Genomic DNA, 25,297 nt, shown 5'->3' with positions numbered 1-25,297 from the left:
ACCTTAAAAAGAGACAAAACATTTCAGAAAATGAAAGTGAAAAAAGAGAATGAGATTATACTTCACACATAAAACATCTCCCAAGAATCTGACATGTGTTAAGATATATGCACTGAGATGTTAACCTCCCCATATTAAAGAAAACAAACAAACAAATAAACAGGAAGATTTGACATAGCAAATATGAAGACTCTTGTGAAGGCCTATTTCATGCATTACAATAGGCCCAAAGACATCTGAATTATGTAGACTGCTGTAGTTGATCATTATCAGAAAATGAAGAACACTTTCATCTTTTAAGCAAAGTGAGACTTAATATGAGATGATGTCTCACCTCTTTATATACAGAATATGAAATAGATTTTTAAAAAAATGTCCTTTCAATGGAGTAAATTATTATTTATAGTCAAACTGCCTTGCAAAATTCCTTGATATGAACTGCCATAAAGTTTTATTGTCTCATCATTATGTTATGCATTATTATTCTTATGTATTGTAAATATGTCTGTGCAGCTCTGCATTCATCCCAGTGACCTGTCAATTTTCCATGTCCAACCATAGAATGATACGGCCAGCATAATCTGTACTGGTGCCTCTGTTCCTTCTCATCATTGTTTAGCCTTGCATTGACTATAATTTTCAAGTCTCACCTTAAATATGCACTTTACAAATTTGATAATTTTCAGAATTATGAGGGTAATACTAGGTATAGATTCTACTGTACTGTCTAATTAGTCTTTTGTATATACTGTATTACTGTAACGTTAAACAGAATAGACTCTAACAATATTTAGGCCTATTCCTAGTTGTTCACAATAAGTAGGTCTAGGTCTACTAGTCTACTTATAGGAGCCTACTACTAGTACAAAATAAGGCGCTGATGTAGTTTGGTTCTGTGTAATTATTGATATTTGGTCATGTTAATTGATACGACGGTATACATCATCAGCGCCTATAGTATAACCCACAAGGCCACATATCCATTCATGGCAATCACGACGGGCGCGCTCCCCCAGAGCTTCGGCGACGGGCCTAACCGTCAGGAAAAGTGAAAGTACAACTACTACTAAGGCTGGAAGACGGACAAGTCGAGTAATTTTGGAGTGCATTTTCTAATCGTGTATCTACAGTTTTCGTACTAACTGCAATTCTGTATGACATGAGACACATTAGTGGGGTAGTAACGTTAGACGAATAGTTTGTATTGCTATTAATCAATATCATGGGCGAAAAAAAAAAATCAAATGAACTTATTTTCACAGAGGGGTGCAATGTCGAGTACATTCAGAGTAGGCCTAGGTCCGTTACTCCGTGCGGTCGGTATGGGTACACAGGGTACGTACCTCTACATGATTGTCTTCAATGGGCATGCAGTCTGCCAAAGCCAACGTTAGCTTACTGTATATCATATGAAAGGTAATTTATTGTCAATGGTGATAAAAATGATAAAAAGGCACGATTTGTAACAATGATAGATAAAAGATACCGGTAATGATAATGTACTGTTGTCTGTATTACAATTTTTATTTTATTATTTTTTAAAGGATATAAAGCCTTGCGCACGGCTAACTTTCCAGTAACCTGGCGTGGCGTTAATGTACACTTAACTACGTGTGGTTAACCTGACGTTACGTGTGCCTACACCTCGCGTAACGCGTGGTGGACTACGTGTAGCGCCAGGTACAACCACACGTTACGCCAGGGTACACGTCGCGTAACGTGTACCCACACGTCGCGTAACGCGTGCCTCACCACACGTAACGTGTGGTGGGGGCACGCGTAACGCCAGGTCAGGCTTTACTGTGCAAAACCCATAGGCGAGCCCGACCTGGCGTTACGCGTACCCATACCACACGTTACGTGTGGTGAGGCACGCGTTACGCGACGTGTGGGTACACGTTACGCGACGTGTACCCTGGCGTAACGTGTGGTTGTACCTGGCACTACACGTACTCCACCACGCGTTACGCGAGGTGCAGGCACACGTAGCGTCAGGTTGACTACACGTAGTCAAGTGTACACTTCGCCACGCCAGGCTCCTGGAAAGTTAGCCTTGTTTCAGGACATGTCTTTTTTAATATGCTATAGACAATATGTGTCTAATTACTTTTCATGAGCTGAGATATCCTGTGTAGGTGATAATATGATGCGGGAGATTCTGTCTTTGAACCATTTAACAATTTTATATTTTTGTTTGTAATTGGGTGATAAAGAAAAAAAAAAAAGCATAACTATGGCATGGGTTCCTGGGGGTTATTTCATCAATTTAGTTAGCCTTGACAACTTGTCAGCTGTGACAGCTTTCATGAAACGGTACCATGGAGTGGCACGTCTATCATTCAGTATTTTTGGATTGTAATTCACGCATAATAATGATTATAAAGCCGTTTACAAATTCTTCTTCCACAAATATTTGTTGATGAAAATGATAACGTGAAAGTTTTATTCTAAATGCACTGTAGAAATTCAAGTTGTAGTACTATTATGTATACTGCATGTGCTGCCTGCAGAGATTATGATTTGCATTCGTTCATTTTTGTGTAATGTGGTAATAATTTTGAGCTGTGCCGTCATGTACATGTATTATGTGGTATACATGTGTACAACAATCTACTGAAGTTTTCTGTCTACGTCCTAATCATAACTAACATAAACACTTGCCAATTTGAATCTCTATTTGGCAGATTGCTGTTTATTGTTTTTCTTTCAGGTCAGTTTAATTCCGGCAGAAGGTCGAAATTCTTTCTTTTTGGACCCATGTCATGGAACTACTCAATTTCTGGGTAGCTTAATGCCTGTATTGTCAATAATCGCATTTAAAAAGAACTGACTTGCTACTCTCATGAAATTAAGAAAATATCTCATCAAAATGACACAATATCTCATCTGATAAGAGATGATTATATCTTGCTTTGATGAAATAGAAATATTTTTTTCACATGTCTCTCCCTGGGCTCCGTATATATACGAAACCCTATCATTATAAAAAAAAAGTGGACAAAACAATCCATAACTTCGACGATGCTGCCGAAAAATCACCCAGTCTTCCGTTTTTAACACACGCACCATAACAGTCTGCGTTGATGCTGGCTATTTAGAAAGCTTCTTTCATACCACTCCATCCTATCATGGCGAATTCTTGTCATTAGATTCCGACAGTGGCATCTGGTTATGTCATCTGTATAGCGGTTGTATTATCATAGTGAGGGCTTTAGCTTTGTAAAAACAAGCCCAATTCTACTAGCACTTGGAAAGAACCGAACATTTTCATCAATTCAATCTACATTAATGTACCTGTTAGGGATCCAGCAGAGGTGGGCGCACCGAGCGCGTCCCGCCTCTTTCATTTTGTTTTTGTTAAAACGATAGAAATAAAAAGACAACGTCAGCCAATGGACCCCCTTTTTACAGAATTCTTGGATCCGCTCCTGTGTACATTGATATCGGCATGTCTACCAAACATGAATCTGTCCATCGAAGAAAAACAATGACATATTCTCTATTTTCATTAAGCAGGAATGATATACGATATAGAAGCACAATTCAAATGCGATAAATACGAGACATAGATAATGATATTGGTTTTCTTTTGTGTTTCTCTTTCATTTGTCTTTTTGAGACCCTGAATCTCAAAACCGACAAAAAGTCACAAGACATGAATTTCTTAGGTTTAGGGCAGATTCTAAAAGAACACACTCTGAGCTTTAAATGATGTATTCAATTCAAATGGACTCTCCTAACTAATCTAACTATTGGAAAGAAATCACACATTGTTGAAAAGTGTGAACTGAGGAAAGAAGATCTGAAGTAATGGGTGTATTCATGCGCTTTTTAAATCTTCACCAAACAGTATACATAACTGTGCCGTGGAATGGGACAAAACGGGATCTAAACCACAGGATCAACAACAACGAAGGCATTATCAGATTAAGCTGAAATAGAGCATGCTCTAGTAACATATTCTGTCCAGGCTATATTGATGCCAACTTTACAAGCAGTAGCATTCCTTGTTACAGTTCAAAGCGAAGAGTGTGTCTAAGGGTTTGGAAGATGCTATGGGATTTCCATGCTGAAACATACTAAATGATCTCCCTCACTTTACAACAAAAAAGAGGTTGTAGAAAAACTGCTGAAAACACACTTTACCATGCATGTATAATGACCCCAAACTTATGAGAAATAGTGTATGTGAAAGACTTAAGATTGATCTGGTTTGCCTGCATGTTTCAGCACTGAATGGTGAAACAGATGAGCGTTTCATTGAGTCCTAATGTAAAATTAAGGGTTGCGACCTTTTGTTGGTTTTGTGATGCACGGTCACATTTATTTTCTACAAGTACACAGTACACAATGACTGTGCGTCCATTAGGGAAGGCTGAACATAAATGTTTCTTGTTGCATCAAATTTAATATTTTGAATGCCCCTAAACGGGAAGAAAACAAAATGTCATCAAATATCAGTCCATAACAGTCAAAAGTCATAAAAATTAGGTGAAGAGACTGCAGGTATAGCAAAGGGTTTCATAAATGTTTTGTGAGTTTGAAGATAGAAAGAAAGCCATACCTACGAAGTGAAATTCATGAAGAAATAATGCAATTTATGGACCATGATAATAATGTCAAATTTGGCAGGTACCATGGTATAAGTATATTACTATGAAAAAGTGCTTAAATGGCGTCATTAACATAATTCGAATAACATGCATTTTGACAAAGTTCATAAAGTCATACCACATCAATATGATGAACTGAGATATGAATAGTTTTTTTCCCCCATGACACATTATGTTCATGAAAATTATTAACGTTGGGGGTATACATACGTCCATTTTTGTCATTAATAGATAATTTTATTGTCCAATTTGGCCATTAGAGAAAAAAGGAATAGCGGGTTTGGCTGTATCACAACAGACCGAGGTTGGCCATGGGAGACTAATGGTGCTCTGGTAACATTGGTCTTGTCGAGAAGCATCTAGCTGGAATGCATGCAGTATGTGACCTTTGTGTTGTTCTTCACTTTTTCTTTGCAAGGAAGATGTGCAAATGAAGGGTTTGTTTGCAAAAACCGATAAGTCCATTTTTGAAGATTTTGAAGTACGATCTTTGTCATAAAGTACAAAATAATACCTTTTAAATGATATATCGGGCACTACATATAAAGGTATATTTTTGAAGTTATGGTCAAAAGAAGCAAAAATTTTCTTATTATTCTCTTTATTTTTCTTGACCTTTAATCGCAAATATCTCAATTTGGCAAATATGGACTTATCGGTTTTTGCAAACAAACTCTTCAAATACACTCTCACAGATTTCTGTGACCCGATCACCTTTCTCTGTTGTCCCGGGGCCACGGCGAAACACCCCGGCCCCCATCCTTTCTTTATGCCCCTGAGGCCTGCCGTTACCATGCCACAATCGGAATGAACAGATTTCCAGCAATCATATCACCCCTATCCGACAGAATATCTGCTCTGGTGAAAACATTATTTTAAATAGATATGCACTGAGACTTTTAGCCTGAAACAAGGCTAACTTTCCAGTAACCTGGCGTGGCGTTAATGTACACTTAACTACGTGTAGTAACCAGACGTTACGTGTGCCTACACCTCGCGTAACGCGTGGTGTACTACGTGTAGTGCCAGGTACAACCACACGTTACGTCAGGGTACACGTCGCGTAACGTGTACCCACACGTCGCGTAACGCGTGCCTCACCACACGTAACGTGTGGTGGGGGCACGCGTAACGCCAGGTCAGGCTTCACTGTGCAAAGCCCATAGGCGAGCCCGACCTGGCGTTACGCGTACCCATACCACACGTTACGTGTGGTGAGGCACGCGTTACGCGACGTGTGGGTACACGTTACGCGACGTGTACCCTGGCGTAACGTGTGGTTGTACCTGGCACTACACGTACTCCACCACGCGTTACGCGAGGTGTAGGCACACGTAACGGCTTGTTACTACACGTAGTCAAGTGTACCCTAACGGGCCGCCAGGCTACTGGAAAGTTAGCCGTGCGCAAGGCTTTATATCCTTTAAAAAAATAATAAAATAAAAATTGTAATACAGGTCTATACTTTAGTAGTCAGTATACAGACAACAGTACATTATCATTATCTTTTATCTATCATTGTTACAAATCGTGCCTTTTTATAATTTTCATCACCATTGACAATAAATTACCTTTCATATGATATACTAATTACTAGTACAGTAAGCTAACGTTGGCTGTGGCAGACTGCATGCCCATTGAAGAATGTAGACGTACGCTGTACCGCACCACACGCGAAGTATCCGACCTAGCTAGGCCTACTCTGAATGTACTCGACATTGAATTGCACCCCTCTGTGACAGTAAGTTCATTTGATTTTTTGATATTGATTAATAGCAATACAAACTATTTGTCTACTACACTAATGTGTCTCATGTCATACAGAACTGCAGTTAATAGGAAAACTGTAGGTACACGATTAGAAAATGCCCTCCAAAATTACTCGACTTGTCCGTCTTCCAAGTTCCAGCCTTGTAGTAGTTGTACTTTCACTTTTCCTGACGGAGTGGCCCGCCGAAGCTCTGGGGGAGCGCGCCCGTCGTGATTGCCATGAATGAATATGTGGCCTTGTGGGTTATACTATAGACGCTGATGATCTACCGTCGTATCCATGACCAAATCTCAATAATTACACAGAACCAAACTACATTAGCGCCTTATTTTGTACTAATAGTAGGCTCCTATAAATAGACTAGTAGACCTAGCGTTAGACCTACTTATTGTGAACAAGTAGGACTAGGAATATGCCTAAATATTGCTAGAGTCTATTCTGTTTAACGTTACACTCATACAGTATAAGAGTATGCAAAAGACTAATTGGACAGTACAGTGGAATCTATACGTAGTAGACCTCTATTTACCCTCATAATTCTGAAAATTATCAAATTTGTAAAGTGCATATTTAAGGTGAGACTTGAAAATTATAGTCAATGCAAGGCTAAACAATGATTAAAAGGAACAGAGGCACCAGTACAAATTATGTTGGCCGTATATATGGTTGGACATGGAAAATTGGCTAATGACAGGTCACTGGGATAGTCATTCTGTAATATTTTGGAATCATAGAATCCATGTATATATATATGTAAATATGTATGATATAGGTATGTTGATCAGTACGTTGGAGATTCGTGGAACACGAATGTAATAGACATGGAGTATTTCCCCAGCATACTGTATTACTAGCAAAGGCATAATATTTTGTTTTTTTTTAATTCTTCACACATTGCTTATTTTCACATAATTAATGACATACAATGCACATGGGCCACGTTACTCCCCCCCCCCCAGTTCACTTATGTTTTGAATTCTTAGGCAAAGAATATGTATTGATAAGCACTGTAATCTTCCTAGCCTAGACTATTTTACTGATCACTAGCCTGAACAGACGCCGTGCAAAGCATTATATGGCATCGCAACTTCATTTACAGCGACATGGCTGTGTATGATCACATTTTAAAAAATGTGAAGTTAAAATCAATACGTTAGAAAGGGTTGGGAACCACTTTGCTGTAATAAAGTCAAAGAAGATTGTGATGTTAGCCTGGACCATAGCAGCAGTACGTCATGTCAGAAAAGATAAGATAAATGTTAAAGATATCTTGGGCTGACAACAGTTGTTAGTGTGTTACCAATATGTATGCCATTAAAAAGAAAAATCAGAAAATCAAAATATACAATGAACTGCATTTACTCACAAGATGATGAAATTGGATCTTGAGGTGTTCAAATTTCTGTCAGGTGGCATATTTGTAACATGTTTTATTTTTCTTCACTTTGCTGGCTGAATCAGTTCTTAAACTATAAACAGTATGTTGTGTCTGCAGAATATCTAATGTGGATATGAATGTAGAGGTATTATGTATGTGTGTCCCAATTGGAAGTTTATCATTGGTCAGTAACTAATATCATACTCCTCTTGGTCATCACATTTCACTTTCCCATTCCTATTTCTCGTAACAAAACAATCTGTGATCATTCCTTCTCCCCACAACCCTCTCCCACTCACACAAAAATGTCATATGACAGGTGATCATAGACGGTTATGGGCAAGTAAACAAGCTTTTCTTTTTCATTCAGGTTGACTGAGTAGTGTGTGATCCTTAAGTCAGTAGGCACAAGTCAAAGCCAATAAACCTTGAATGCTACTTTGTAAGGTTAATCTAGATCTTTTACCCTTATTCTAAATCACTTAACTCCTCAAAATCCTTTCCCTTTATGATTTTTTGGACGTCAAGTTGTTGCTGTCTGAGGATGTTGACTATTTCATACTTTCATGGAATTTCAGTTTCCACAGTGATTGTTATTTTTTTTGTTTAGGCAAAGGGTTGTGATCTGTCATTTACCACTGTCCTGAAGTTGTGTCCAATCGAATTATCAAAGTTTCTATTGTGTCTTATCACCATGATGTAGCTCAAGAAGTGCCTGGGACTGTATTGACATGACTTGAGAGGAAGACTGTCAGTCCATGCTTCACCCAGACATTGCCAATCTTCCTCATGTGTGTTTTGCTCATTAAAATCTAGAAAAGCAAGTAGCTAAGTGGTGAGTATGTCATCAAGTACATCAACTGATATAATGTATTATGAGTCACAATTTCTAATGAATTTATACAGTAAGTAAAACTGTAAATTTACACGAGGTTCAGGGTTCTTGTACATGGAATATGGGAGGATATTTCTGTTCAGAGCAAACAGCTACAGTGTAAGAAACAGTTTAACATTTGAGATAACATTTTTTTCTTCGTTTGTTTTTACCACCTTTTGACACCTTTACCAGAGAAATAGGTCAAAAGTGAAACCTGCAATAGTGAGTCCCATCTCCCTGGAAATATGAACTGTTGTTACACCATAAGATTTTTCTTGTGTGGAAGAGTTAGCCACTCAGTATTGTTTATTACTTGTGTTAAGATTCAGTCAAAACTTTATGTTGTATGAATGATAATGAATTAAAATTTTTAAAAAATAATGAGAAATACACAAGTACATGCTTACATTAAGTTTTCACTTTCCAGTTGGTAATCTCTCATTAGGCATGAATTAAGCAAATACCAATTTTCAAATCTTGTGACAGAAATGCATACATGTTTACAAATTTCATGTGTGCAGTTTATGCGTTTAAGGCATAGTTGCAGTACGTGAGAATGTAATGCACATTACATTCTCATGTACTCATGTACATGTATAGTGTTTAATGAATCAGCATATGAACTCTGAAATTTCATATGCAGACATTTTGTGATGTGATGTTTACTGAATATTACCTCATTGAAAATAATATTCTTGATAGAAATGACTCATAGTGTGTGAATGAGGTTGAGACATTACTCTCTCTTCAGGCTCCTTTATTGAGTGCTTGAGGGCACTAAAACCCCTACAAATATGATTTGTTTGATGAATTTCAGGCTTTCAAGTCACAGATGCTTGGGGATGTTGACTATTTCATACTTTCAGGGAATATCATTGTCCTGGGTTTAGTATTTTATTTGTTGTTGTTGTGGGGGGGGGGTGTGATCTGTCACCTGCCACTGTGCTGAAGTTGAGTGTAATCAAGTTATGAAACGTTGACTCTTGTGTTTATTACCATGAATTAGCTCAAGAAATGCATCAGCTGGGGAATTGATCGACATTCAGAGGGAGACTATCAGTCCACCCATTGCCAAGCCATACTTCAACAAGACAGTGCCAATCTCCTTGACGTGCATTTGCTCTTCTGTAGCTGGAAAAACAAGGAGTTATGTGGTGAGTGTTTCATTGAGTACGTGAACTCATCCAAACTACTATCATTGTGTTAACCTCAACTGTTTAGGAAGATAAAAGAGGGGGAAGGGAGGGATGGGGGTAATCTTAGTTAGGCTCCTCCCAGCCCCCCCCCCCCCCCCCTCCAGATCTCAACAGTGTGATTGCAATATGTAGTTGACAGTATTCGGAGCATGAAAAGATGTTATTCATTGATTTTAATCGAGAAAAGCAAAAATAATCATGCTGTTGTGAAATTTGACTGAAAGCACAAATTTCTTTCCAACTGTATCACGTTTTTGAGCATATCTTGGTCTGACATGCATGTACATATTTTATATGCAATTTCCTCCTGGGTATCTAAAATTTGGTCTCTAAAGGGAGAATGCGGCAGACACTTGAAATGAAGAAGTTGTGAAACATCACAGCCATAGTTTTTCTGCGAAGACGACATTGCTAGGAACGCCGAGGGGGACCTTCTAGCCCCCTCCTCGACAGTTTATAGTGAGGGTTAAAACCAATGCTTTATATCATATTCTGGGTTCTTACCTGTGTCATGCAAGAACGCGAGCTAGTGTCAGTTTGGCATTTGAAGTTATTATTTTTTTTTTGAAAGGAGCTATTGGTGTCTTAACCAATAAAGTAAGAAAAAAAAAACTTGCACTGATAGCAACATTATGTTATTGGAGCATTGGATTTGTCTTGCGTACAAGAATTTAGCCACTTGGTAATTATCTATTATTGATCTAAAGATATTGAGAAAGCCATATACATTAAACTGTTGAAATATGATTGAATGATTGTACAACGCTTAATGGAAATGTATCACAATTTTAATGAATTCACACACAAACCAACTCACAAGAACATGTGTATACCGATTTTTACTTCCCAATTGGTATTCTCACAATAGGTATAAATTACCGGTAAGCAAATTTTAATTTCAGATATATGGTGGCAGAAATGCACACGTGTCTACAAATGAATGCAGAGCTGCACAGACATATTTACAATACATAAGAATAATAATGCATAACATAATGATGAGAAAATAAAACTTTATGGCAGTTCATATGAAGGAATTTTGCAATGCAGTTTGACTATAAATAATAATTTACTCCATTGAAAGGATATTCTTTTAAATTTATTGCATATTCTGTGTATAAAGAGGTGAGACATCATCTCATATTAAGTCTCACTTTGCTTAAAAGATGAAAATGTTCTTCATTTTCTGATAATGATCAACTACAGCAGTCTACATAATTCAGATGTCTTTCGGCCTATTGTAATGCATGAAATAGGCCTTCACAAGAGTCTTCATATTTGCTATGTCAAATCTTCCTGTTTATTTGTTTGTCTTTTTTTTTTTCTTTAATATGGGGAGGTTAACATCTCAGTGCATATATCTTAACACAAGGCATGTGTTAGATTCTTGGGAGATGTTTTATGTGTGAAGTATAATCTCATTCTCTTTTTCCACTTTCTTTTTCCGAAATTTCTTGTCTCTTTTGAAGGTATAACTCAGTTGACTCAATCATCATACTCGGCAAGCTTGAACTTGGAAGGTGGTACTATTTAAGCACGCAAAGGATGAGTAGCTCGCTGTCGACAGTCAGTGGAGATAAAAGAAGGCAGTAATCTTTCTGAACACATTTCATCAGGCTGGGGTCGTCACTCTCTGTAAGCAAGGGAAGAAAGTCATGAGCAGACGGTGGTCAGAGGCTGCAACACTCCAAATTCGTCACAACTCATCGAAGTATTGGTTGACTATGATTTCAAAGAATCTTGTGGATATTTCCCTTCTGAAAGAGCTCATTCTTTGTATAGTACACAGATGATGAGGCACAATGTCATTCTTTGTGTGGTTAAGCCAGTAGTCAAGGAATGGTGTGGAGCATCCACATAGAACATATGTTACAGCTCCATGCTTTGGTCATTTCTGTGGCAAGAAATGATCTCATCACTTAACTGTGCCCTATGTCCAGGGTATGTTGATGCACAGAAATGGGAGCCTTAGTTTCAACATTTCTTGAGAGTTTAGTGACAGTAATGGCTCCTTATATTGAATAATCTGACCATGCAACTAATCACAATAGCAGGTCAATATCGATTTCTGTTGTTGTTGTTGTTTGTCTCTACAAGTGAAATTGTATACTACAGTTCTGAAACTCCAACTGTCCTGGAGGTCTTGCAAATAATTTCATTTTTAGCACTTATTCACATGCTCTGCTATTTTACATTGAACAACTCTTTCATGTTATCTCTGAGGAGTAACATGAGATGACTGTCTCTTCAAAACTCAGCAAGGCATGCATTCTCATTATCTGCCTTTTCAAATTTACGATGTTCTTTCATTCTGGAATTTACTCTTTAAAATAATATAACTCAAAACTGACAATTTCTTTCACTTCGAGAGCATTAACTAAAGGGACGGTGTATAAAATGGTGATTGTACACGCAGCTTTGTTCTTGGTCTACAGTGTAAAATGTATACAAGCATTCAGTATGAAAAGGACAAGATGATTGTTTGGCAACAGGTAGATTTTAGTGGGGCATAATGCATTTCTCATACTAGTAGTATAATGAAATCATGTGCTTTTATGACTATTGATGTGACTGCATCAAATATGCAGACTGTGGTTGTGCTTTTGACATGGTGAAAGCCACAGATAACAAATGACATATGTGAATAAGAATGTTTATATGTGCACATATGTATGTGTCAATATACATATCAGGGGTGGATCCAGGAATTCTGTAAAAGGGGAGGGGGCATAACTAATATTCCTGGTGCCAATTCCAGGTTTCATTTCATTTTTGTCTTTTTAATACTTTTGTTTTTAACGAAAAATAAAGGTGGGGGGGGGGGGGTGTAGGCCAGTTGCGCACCCTGGATCCGCCACTGCATATATCTATATTTTGTGTACATGTATTATACATACACACACATATATATATATATATATATATATATATATATATATATATATATATATATATATATATATATATATATATAAGAAAAGTAAAAAACCACTGCAAAAATACTAATAAAAACGATTTTCAATGCAGAAGTATAGCAGTTTGATTAATGAGTAAAAGTTGTCGCAGATATGGACATTTGTCGCAAGGTTAAGAGCTGTGACAAAATTTCACCAGATTTTGTTTGGTGGTGCTAATGAATAGTTTTATTCTCCAAATATATGTTTGTTTTCATTGTTTCCAGTTGGATGATTTTGGGGAACAATGCAATGGTGTGCCAGGTTCCTTGAGTGACATGTTTATCCTTCACTGTTTGCAGACTGCGATACGCACACAATGACTGTAAGAAAGCAATTTAGAAATAACTTTCAATAACTGTGAAGAGTAATGGTGATCTGCCAACACTTGACGATAGCTCAAATACATGCAATTAGTGAGCCGTGAGATCTTCTTCCATTTTCTAGGCAAGGAAGGCATGTAAGAACAATGGAAATGCTTACAAATTTTTAGTGACCCGTTCATCTATTACTGTTGTCCCTAGACCAAGGATAATGTGCAGCCTTGTATTAGGTTATTGCAACAAAACCAACATTTCAAGTACACATTGTAATACATATAACTGAAATTGGACCAAGAATCAGAAGCATGTTCATTGGTACATACTAGAAGTGGCATGAGTATATGGACCATGGCAGTAATTGCATTACTGTATTTTATTGATATGTGCATTACATAATTAAAATGGTGATTTTATTGAAAATATGATTCTCAAAACAAAACATTGTAAAATTTGATGGGAGAACAATTGTTTTGTTGTTGTGAGTCGAAATGATTGCATGAAGGACAGATGATGGTTATCTGATGCATGTGATTGTGATAAAAGGGGGAATTTTGGAGACTGGCACATTTTTCTGATAGATTCCATATTCCATATAGATCCACAAGTTAAAGTGAAAGTAGTAATAAAGTAATATAAAAAACTGAATTGTATGTATGTGATCGTTTGTGTGTGTGCGTGTGTGTGTGTGTGTGTGTGTGTGTGTTTATGTGTGTATGTAAGGTGTGAGTGACTGTGTCCATCAGTGTGTAGCAGCTCAAATTTTCTCTGCCTTTCTCTGATCCAAGCTCCTCTCCTTTCCGATCTCCCTATCCCTTTCTCTTTCCTGTTTTTTTTTTCTCTCTCTGTGGCTAAACTGACACTCTCCAGTTGTTTCATTTTCTCCTCAAACAATCAGTTTCCAGTTGTGGTTAAAAAGGAAGAATTTAATTGCTCAGCCAATGACCTAAATTAAACAATAACGTAACTGGCATCTATGTTCATCACCATTATGTAGACCAACAGGTACTACTGTAATGATCAGTGCAAAGTAATACTGAAGAATAGTATACTGAAGAAGTGGTAAAAACAAATGAAAGTAACATGACACAAAAGTCTACACATATAGGATATATAACAAGAAAAAATAAGAAACAATCACAAAAATCATAATCTGTGAAATCAACACCATAGGCTTATTCATTAAAAGTCAACAGACTACAATACAAAGTATCAATTTCATTTTAGCAAACACAAAGTAAAAAAAAAAAACACTCTAATTCCAAATGAAATAATGAAATCATAATTCCATAACTTAGATATTCATCCCCTACACAAGATATCTCAGCTCATCAAAAATATTTATTCACGTATCGACTATAGCAGATTAAAAAAATATATATATATCCTGAAACAAGGCTAATTTTTCAGGGGCCTGGCGTGGCGTCGTGTACACTTGACTACGTGTAGTCAACCTGACGTTACGTGTGCCTACCCCACGCGTAACGCGTGGTGGACTACGCGTAGCGCCAGGTACAACAACACGTTACGCCAGGGTACACGTCGCGTAACGTGTACCCACACGTCGCGTAACGCGTACCCACACCACACGTAACGTGTGGTGTGGGTACGCGTAACGCCAGGTCGGGCTCGCCTATGGGTTTTGCACAGTGAAGCCTGACCTGGCGTTACGCGTACCCACACCACACGTTACGTGTGGTGTGGGCACGCGTTACGCGACGTGTGGGTACACGTTACGCGACGTGTACCCTGGCGTAACGTGTGGTTGTACCTGGCGCTACACGTAGTCCACCACGCGTTACGCGAGGTGCAGGCACACGTAACGTCAGGTTAACTACACGTAGTCAAGTGTACACGACGCCACGCCAGGCTACTGGAAAGTTAGCCGTGCGTAAGGCTTATAGCCTTTTAAAAAATAATAAAATGAAAATTGTAATACAGGTCTATACTTTAGTAGTCAGTCTACAGACAACAGTACATTATCATAATCTTTTATCTATCATTCTTACAAATCGTGCCTTATTATCATTTTTATCACCATTGACAAATTACCTTTCATATGAAATAAGCTAACGTTGGCTGTGGCGGACTAGACTGCCGATTGAAGACACGTATAACGTAACTACAGAGAGACGTATGGCAGGATTGTACCGCACGAATTGCGAAGTAACGGATCTACTCTGAGTGTACTCGACATTGCACCCTTCTGTGACAGTAAGTTCATTTGATTATTTTTCGCCCATGATATTGATTAATAGCAATACAAACTATTGGTCTACCACACTAATGTGTCTCATGTCATACAGAATTGCAGTTAATACGAAAACTGTAGGTACACGATTAGAAAATGCACTCCAAAATTGCTCGACTTGTCCGTCTTCCAGCCCTGTACTTTCACTTTTCCTGACTGTGTAGCCCGCCGAAGCTCTGGGGGAGCACGCCCGTCGTGATTGCCATGAATGGATATGTGGCCTTGTGGGTTGTGTATAGGTATAGGCGCTGATGATGTACCGTCGTATCCATGACCAAATCTCAATAATTACACAGAACCAAACTACATCAGCGCCTTATTTTGTACTAGTACTGTAGTAGGCTCCTATATAAATAGACCTAGACCTACTTATTGTGAACAAGTAGGAATAGGCCTAAATATTGTTATTCTATTTTCAGCAAGTGTAATACAATGTAACGTTAGATCTACATGTTTGACGTACGACAGTATGCAAAAGACAAATTAGACAGTACAGTAGAATCTATACCTAGTATTTACCCTCATAATTCTCAAAATTATCAAATTTGTAAAGTGCATATTAAGGTGAGACTTGAAAATTATAGTCAATGCAAGGCCAAACAATGATGAAAAGGAACAGAGGCACCGGTACAGATTATGTTGGCCATCTATGGTTGGACATGGAAAATTGACAGGTCATTGGGATAGTCATTCTGTGATTTTTTTTTTCTTTTTTGCTAATTTCTATGATCATGGAATCCATGCATATATATGTAAATATGTATGATATAGGTATGTTGATCAGTACGTTGGGGATTCTTGGAACAGCAGAACAATTTACTTATCAACTGATAGACATGGAGTATTTCCCCAGCATACTAGCAAAGGCATAATATTTTGCTTTTTTTTTTTAATTCTTCACACATTGCTTATCTTCACATAATGACATACAATGCACATGGGGCACGTTACTTCCCCCCCCCCAGTTCACTTATGTTTTGAATTCTTAGGCAAAGAATATGTATTGATAAGCACTGTAATCTTCCTAGACTAGACTATTTTACTGATCACTAGCCTGAACAGACGCCGTGCAGAGCATATATGGCATCGCAACTTCATTTACAGCGACATGGCTGTGTATGATCACATTAAAAAAATGTGAAGTTAAAATCAATACATTAGAAAGGGTTGGGAACCACTTTGCTGTAATAAAGTCAAAGAAAGATTGTGATGTCAGCCTGGACCATAGCAGCAGTATATCATTTCAGAAAAGATAAGATAAATACAATGATATCTTGGGCTGACAACAGTTATTAGTGTATTACCAATATGTATGCCATAAAAAAGGAAAAATCAAAAAATTAAAATATACAGTGAACTTCATTTACTCAAAGATGAGGAAATTTGATCTTGAGGTGTTCAAATTTCTGTCAGGTGGCATATATGTAACATGTTTTATTTTTCTTCACTTTGCTGACTGAATCAGTTCTTAAACTATAAACAGTATGTTGTGTCTGCAGAATATCTAATGTGGATATGAATGTAGAGGTATTATGTATGTGTGTCCCAATTGGAAGTTTATCATTGGTCAGTAACTAATATCATACTCCTCTTGGTCATCACATTTCACTTTCCCATTCCTATTTCTCGTAACAAAACAATATGTGATCATTCCTTCTCCACACAACCCTCTCCCACTCACACAAAAATGTCATATGACAGGTGATCATAGACGGTTATGGGCAAGTAAACAAGCTTTTCTTTTTCATTCAGGTTGACTGAGTAGTGTGTGATCCTTAAGTCAGTGGGCACAAGTCAAAGCCAATAAACCTTGAATGCTACTTTGTAAGGTTAATCTAGATCTTTTACCCTTATTCTAAATCACTTAACTCCTCAAAATCCTTTGCCTTGATGAATTTTTTGGACGTCAAGTTATTGCTGTCTGAGGATCTTGACTTTTTCATATTTTCATTGAATTTCAGTTTCCACAGTGATTGTTGTTGTTGTTGTTGTTGTTTTGTTTTTGTTTTTGTTTTTTTTTTGGGGGGGGGGGGGGCAAAGGGTTGTGATCTGCCATTTACCACTGTCCTGAAGTTGTGTACAATCAAATTATCAAAGTTACTGTTGTGTCTTATCACCATGATGTAGCTCAAGAAGTGACTGGGACTGTATTGACATGAATTGAGAGGAAGACTGTCAGTCCATGCTTCACCCAGACAGTGCCAATCTTACCGATGTGTGTTTTGCTCATTAAAATCTGGAAAAGCAAGTGATAGCTTAGTGGTGAGTATATCATCAAGTACATCAACCGCTATAATGTATCATGAATCACAATTTCTAATGAAGTTATACAGTAGGTAAAACTGTATTTTTACGAGGTTCAGGGTTCTTGTACATGGAATATGGGAGGATGTTTCTGTTCAGAGCAAACAGCTACAGTGTAAGAATCAGTTTAACATTTGAGATAAATTTTTTTTAATTTCTTTTTTTTTAGCACCTTTTGGTGCCTTTACCAAAGAAATGGATCAAAAGCCAAGCCTGCAATACTGAGTCCCACCTCCCTGGAAATGTCAACTGTAAGTTGTTACACCATGAGATTTGTCTTGTGTGGGAGAGCTGAAGTTGAGTGTAATCAAGTTATGAAAGGTTGACTCTTGTGTTTATTACCATGAATTACCTCAAGAAATGCATCAGCTGGGGAATTGATCGACATTCAGAGGGAGACTATCAGTCCACCCATTGCCAAGCCATACTTCAACAAGACAGTGCCAATCTCCTTGACGTGCATTTGCTCTTCTGTAGCTGGAAAAACAAGGAGTTATGTGGTGAGTGTTTCATTGAGTACGTGAACTCATCCAAACTACTATCATTGTGTTAACCTCAACTGTTTAGGAAGATAAAAGAGGGGGAAGGGAGGGATGGGGGTAATCTTAGTTAGGCTCCTCCCAGCCCCCCCCCCCCCCTCCAGATCTCAACAGTGTGATTGCAATATGTAGTTGACAGTATTCGGAGCATGAAAAGATGTTATTCATTGATTTTAATCGAGAAAAGCAAAAATAATCATGCTGTTGTGAAATTTGACTGAAAGCACAAATTTCTTTCCAACTGTATCACGTTTTTGAGCATATCTTGGTCTGACAGGCATGTACATATTTTATATGCAATTTCCTCCTGGGTATCTAAAATTTGGTCTCTAAAGGGAGAATGCGGCAGACACTTGAAATGAAGAAGTTGTGAAACATCACAGCCATAGTTTTTCTGCGAAGACGACATTGCTAGGAACGCCGAGGGGGACCTTCCAGCCCCCTCCTCGACAGCTTATAGTGAGGGTTAAAAGCAATGCTTTATATCATATTCTGGGTTCTTGTGTATGTCATGCAAGAAAACCAGCTAGTGTCAGTTTGACATTTGAAATTATTATTTTTTTAAAAGCAGCTATTGGTGTCTTAACCAATTAAGAAATAAAAAACTTGCACTGATATCAACATTATGTTATTGGAGCACTGGACATGTCTTGCAGACGAGAATTTAGCCACTTAGTAATTGTTTATTATTGATCGTAAGATATTGTGAAAGCCATATACATGTACATTAAACTGTTGAAATATGATTGAATGATTGTACAACGCTTAATAGAAATGTATCACACAATTTTAATGAATTCACACACAAACAAACTCACAAGAACATGTGTATGCCAATTTTTACTTCCCAATTGGTATTCTCACAATAGGTATTGGTAAGCAAATATTAATTACAGATATATGGTGGCAGAAATGCACACGTGTCTACAAATGAATGCAGAGCTGCACAGACATATTTACAATACATAAGAATAATAATGCATAACATAATGATGAGAACATAAAACTTTATGGCAGTTCATAGGCAGGAATTTTGCAATGCAGTTTGATTATAGATAATAATTCACTCCATTGAAAGGACATTTTTTTTAAATTTCATATTCTGTGTATAAAGAGGTCAGACATCATCTCATATTAAAGGGGCATTCCGGACGATTTTCATAATTTCACATCATGAAGTACATAAATCAACAGCTCCATGTATAGATTCGTGGAATTTATTGTGGTCCTTGAGCAGAGAAACCAATAAATTGAAAATCTTAAACAAATTACACTGAACAGTGTTGATGACATCAGAGCCTCATATATTTCATAAATGTAGCAGTGTAATTCCATTACAATACCACTTGCTCAACAAGTTCACCTGTGAAAAGTCTATGCATGCCTTCTTCTTTTGTTCTGCTTCCTTGAGCCCCAACTCATGCATTCTTATCATGCTTATGGTGAGGCTGGCATGTCATCATCCTTGTTCATTGCAATTTGTTATAAATTTTGAAAACATTCTCATTCCTTATCCCAATCACTATAAATTCTGAAATTCTGTACTCAGTTTAACTGATTTATACCTGTTCAAATGTAAAAGTCTGAAAATCATCCGGAGGTCCCCTTTAAGTCTCACTTTCCTTAAAAAATGGAAATTTTCTTCATTTTCTGATAATGATCGACTACAGCAGTCTACATAATTCAGATGTCTTTTGGCGTATTGTAATGCATGAAATAGGCCTTCACAAGAGTCTTCATGTTTGCTATGTCAAATCTTCCTGTTTGTTTGTTTGTTTGTTTGTTTGTTTGTTTGTTTTCTTTAATATGGGGAGGTTAACATCTCAGTGCATATATCTTAACACAAGACACATGTTAGATTCTTGGGAGATGTTTTATGTGTGAAGTATAATCTCATTTTCTTTGTCCACTTTCTTTTTCTGAAATTTCTTGTCTCTTATGAAGGTATAACTCAGTTGACTCAATCATCATACTCGGCAAGCTTGAAGTTGGAAGGTGGTACTATTTAAGCACGCAAAGGATGAGTAGCTCGCTGTCGACAGTCAGTGGAGATAAAAGAAGGCAGTAATCTTTCTGAAGACATTTCATCAGGCTGCCGGGGTCATCACTCTCTGCAAGCAAGGGAAGAAAGTCATGAGCAGACAGTGGTCAGAGGCTGCAACACTCACAAATTCATCACAACTCATCGAAGTATTGGTGCTTGACTATGATTTCAATTAGAAACTTGTGGATATTTCCCTTCTGGAAGAGCTCATTCTTTGTACAGTACACAGATGATGAGGCACAATGTCATTCTTTGTGTGGTTAAGCCAGTAGTCAAGCACTGGTGTGGAGCATCCACATAGAATATATGTTACAGAGCCATGCTTTGTTCATTTCTGTGGCAAGAAATGATCTCATCACTTAACCGTGCCCTATGTCCACGGCATCTTGATGCACAGAAATGGGAGCCTTAGTTTCAACATTTCTTGAGAGTTTAGTGACAGTAATGGCTCCTTATATTGAATAATCTGACCATGCAACTCATCACAATAGCAGGTCAATATCGATTTCTGTTGTTGTTGTTGGTCTCTGCAAATGAAATCGTGTACTGCAGTTCTGAAATTCCAACTGTCCTAGAGGTATTGCAAATAATCTCATTTTTAGCACTTATTCACATGCTCTGCTATTTTACATTAAACAACTCTTTCATGTTATCTCTGAGGAGTAAGATAAGATGACTGGCTCTTCAAAACTCAGCAAGGCATGCATTTTCAATATCTGCCTTTTCAAATTTACAATGTGCTTTCATTCTGGAATTTACTCTTTAACATAACTCAAAACTGACAATTTCTTTCACTTTGAGAGCATTAACTAAAGGGACGGTGTATAAAATGGTGATTGTGCACGGAGCTTTGTTCTTGGTCTACAGTGTAAAATGTATACAAGCATTCAGTATGAAAAGGACAAGATGATTGTTTTGCAACAAGTAGATTTTAGTGGGGCATAATGCATTTCTCATATAGTATATGAAATCATGTGCTTTTATGATTAATGGTGTGACCGCATCAAATATGCAGACCGTGAAAGTGTTTTTTACATGGTGAAAGCCACAGATAACAAATGACATATGTGAATAAGAATGTTTACTAGTATATGTGCGTGTATGTATGTGTCAATATACATATCAGGGGTGGATCCAGAAATTCTGTAAAGGGGGGGGGGGGGGGGGCAACTAATATTCCTGGTGCCACTTCCAGGTTTCATTTCATTTTTTTTTCTTTTTATATCTTTTGTTTTTAACCTAAAATAAAGGGGGGGTGGTGTGGGCCATTTGCGCCCCCCTAGATCCGCCACTGCATATCTATATTTCGTGTACATATATATATTATATATATATATATATATATATATATATGTGTGTGTGTGTGTATATAGATAGCTTATGTCGGATACATTCAAACTTTAAAAGAAAAGTAAACAACCACTGCACAAATACTAGTAAAAAGATTTTCAATGCAGAAGTATAGCAGTTTGATTAATGAGTAAAAGTTGTCGCAGATATGGACATTTGTCGCAAGGTTAAGAGCTGTGACAAAATTTCACCAGATTTTGTTTGGTGGTGCTAATGAATACTTTCATTCTCAAAATATGTTTGTTTTCATTGTTTCCAATTGGATGATTTTGGGGAACAATGCAATGGTATGCCAGGTTCCTTGAGTGATATGTTTATCCTTCACTGTTTACAGACTGCAATATGCACACAATGACTGTAACAAAGCAATTTAGAAATAACTTTCAATAGCTGTGAAGAGTAATGGTGATCTGCCATCACGTGACGATAGCTCAAATACATGCAATTAGTGAGCCGTGAGATCTTCTTCCATTTTCTAGGCAAGGAAGACATATAGGAACAATGGAAATGCTCACAAATTTTCAGTGACCCGTTTATCTCTTACTGTTGTCCCTAGACCAAGGATAATGTTCAGCCTTGTATTAGGTTATTGCAACAAAACCAACATTTCAAGTACACACTGTAATACATATAACTGAAATTGGGCCAAGAAGCAGAAGCATGTTTATTGGTACATACTAGAAGTGGCATGAGCATATGGACCATGGCGGCAAGTGCATTACTGTATTTTATTGATATGTGCATTACATAATTAAAATTGTGATTTCATTGAAAATATGATTCTCAAAACAAAAAATTGTAAAATTTGATGGGAAAACAATTGTTTTGTTGTTGTGAGCCGAAATGATTGCATGAATGACAGATGATGGTTATCTGATGCTTGTGATTGTGATAAAGAGCAAGGTAGATAAAAGGGGGAATCTTTGGAAACTGGCAAATTATTCTGATAAATTCCATATTCCATAGATCCACAAGTTAAAAGTGAAAGTAGTAATAAAGTTATAGAAAAAACCGAATTGTATGTATGTGATCGTTTGTGTGTGTGTGTGTGTGTGTGTTTATGTGTGTATGTAAGGTGTGAGTGACTGTGTCCATCAGTGTTTAGCAGCTCAAATTTTCTCTGCCTTTTTCTGCTCCACAAGCTCTCTTCTCTCCTCTCCTCTCCTTTCCGATCTCCCTCTCCCTTTCTTTTTCCTGTTTTTTTTTCTCTCTCTCTGTGGCTAAACTGACCCTCTCCGGTTGTTTCATTTTCTCCTCAAACTATCAGTTTCCAGTTGTGGTTGAAAAGGAAGAATTTAATTGCTCAGCCAACGACCTAAATTAAACAATAACGTAACTGGCATCTATGTTCATCACTATTATGTGGACCAAATACTGTACAGGTACTGTAATGATCAGTGCAAAGTGATACTGAAGAACAGTATACTGAAGAAGCGGTAAAAACAAATGAAAGTAACATGAAACAAATGCCTACACATATAGGATATATAACATAAGAAAAAATAAGAAACAATCACAAAAATCATAATCCGTGAAATTAACGCCATAGGCCTATTCATTAAAAGTCAACAGACTACACTAAAAAGTATCGATTTCATTTTAGCAGACACAAAGTAAAAAAACAAAACACTCTCATTAAAAATGAAATAATGAAATCATAATTCCGTAACTTAGATATTCTTCCCCTACACAAGATATCTCAGCTCATCAAAATTATTTGACACGTGTTTTTCCCCTACACAAGATATCTCAGCTCATTAAAAATATTTAGACACGGATCGACTATAGCAGATTAAAAAACAAAAACATATCCTGAAACAAGGCTAATTTTTCAGGAGCCTGGCGTGGCGTTGTGTACACTTGACTACGTGTAGTCAACCTGACGTTACGTGTGCCTACCCCACGCGTAACGCGTGGTGGACTACGTGTAGCGCCAGGTACAACCACGCGTTACGCCAGGGTACACGTCGCGTAACGTGTACCCACGCGTCGCGTTACGCGTGCTTGACCACGCGTTACGTGACGTGTGGGTACACGTAACGTGACGCGTGGGTACACGTAACGTCAGGTTAGGCACGTGTAGTTGTTTTGGACCACACGAGGTGTTTGAGAAACCTCACGTACTTCCAAAACCTTACGCGTGCCTGACCACACGTAACGCGTGGGTACACGTCACGTTACGTGTACCCACGCGTCGCGTAACGCGTGCCCCCACCACACGTAACGTGTGGTGGGGGCACGCGTAACGCCAGGTCGGGCTCGCCTATGGAATTTGTACAGTGAAGCCTGACCTGGCGTTACGCGTGCCCACACTACACGTTACGTGTGGTGTGGGCACGCGTTACGCGACGTGTGGGTACACGTAACGTGACGTGTACCCACGCGTTACGTGTTCTCAGGCACGCGTAGGTGTTTCGAGGTACGTGTAGTGACCTGACGCAGTGAGCCGTATGGCTTGCCATAGTGTTCTACCAGAAACAAAGAGAACAAAATTCACAATGATATGTGCACAGCGCATCCAAGATCTGGGCTTTAAAGGTGAAAACCAGCAATTATAATGGGCCTTAATGGTTGCTATTTCATCCTGAAATTTTGTCTGATGTCATTCTGCAGTGATGCCAGAATTTTCCAGTTACTCTGTCATGTAGATATCAGTTTGAGAGAAAGAAAGACAGACAAACGGAAAGTTATGTAGTTTTCTGTCTTTTACTGGCCTCAAGGCAAAACAGTTGAATTTGTCGAATACAGTTAACTCATGTGATATTTGAAATTTGTATTTGTTGATATTTGCTCAAAGTCACTGTAGGTATTGATGGAATGTTTACCTCTAAAAAAAAATGTAGGTACAACTGTATGTTATTAATACGTATTCCTTATTAAAACCTAGAGCCATTTAAAAGTTTTAATTCAGGGTTGAAACACAGAGCAGATTGTATTTTTCTCAAATACTCACTGAATATGAAACATATAGGTAAAAGATGACTACCTGGAAAGCTGGAAACACTTGTTGAAATGTATGCCCAGGCATGATGTTCTGCACAACATGTGTGTTCAAATATTACTGCTACAGATTGGGAGGGTACAGTATACATGTTCTGAATTAAAAGAGGGCATCACAGTAAAATAATTCCCCTCCTGTTTATATTCTTTGTTAGGTGATCCGAGTATCCTCTCGGATCACCTTCTGTATCTGTACTGATTAGGTGATCCGAGTATCCTCTCGGATCACCTATTGTATCTGTACGGATTCTTTCTTCTTCTTTATTTCTTTCTCCTCAAATGTTGTGCAGAGGTTAACTCAAAAAGTCATTCACCTATCACTTCTAAACTGATACCATATATGTATCACGTCATAAGGACGACAGATCTAATGTATCACTGTGATCAGTCAACCATGACGTCACTATGACGTCATTATCTGAAAACACGTTCACATTCGTATCTCATTAATGGAATGGATTTTCTCAATGAAATTTACGTATCATATAGTTCAAGTGAAGTTCTATTGATATATTTCATAAAATTTAGTCACGTTCATAGTAAACGAGCGCGTACGCGCGCGTTGAAATTTTAACATGCTCCAATCGAGCTCAAAATTGTTTTGCACACGTTTCAGGTCATTTGAAGTATTTCAGAAAAAATTGACGGACGCGTACGCGCGCGCGCATATACGCACGCACAGCTCATATGCAATAGAAAT

At 37.8% G+C, this 25,297-nt stretch overlaps 1 protein-coding gene and 1 long non-coding RNA gene across 4 annotated transcripts in view; both read left to right on the top strand.

Annotated features, from left to right (window-relative positions):
- Positions 1 to 25,297, top strand: part of LOC140242135 (fucose mutarotase-like) — a 269,459-nt gene that overhangs the window by 37,993 nt on the left and 206,169 nt on the right. The gene's annotated exons all lie outside the window — the stretch shown is intronic.
- Positions 6,294 to 11,513, top strand: LOC140241868 (uncharacterized). The gene is made up of 4 exons (XR_011902114.1): positions 6,294 to 6,354; positions 8,466 to 8,597; positions 9,646 to 9,793; positions 11,305 to 11,513. It is a non-coding gene; the product is annotated as an uncharacterized lncRNA (long non-coding RNA).

This window comes from Diadema setosum, chromosome 18 (assembly GCF_964275005.1).
Source record: "Diadema setosum chromosome 18, eeDiaSeto1, whole genome shotgun sequence".
Taxonomy (NCBI): domain Eukaryota; kingdom Metazoa; phylum Echinodermata; class Echinoidea; order Diadematoida; family Diadematidae; genus Diadema; species Diadema setosum.
Note: the sequence above shows the minus strand (reverse complement) of the source record. Positions and strands in the feature narration are given on the sequence as shown.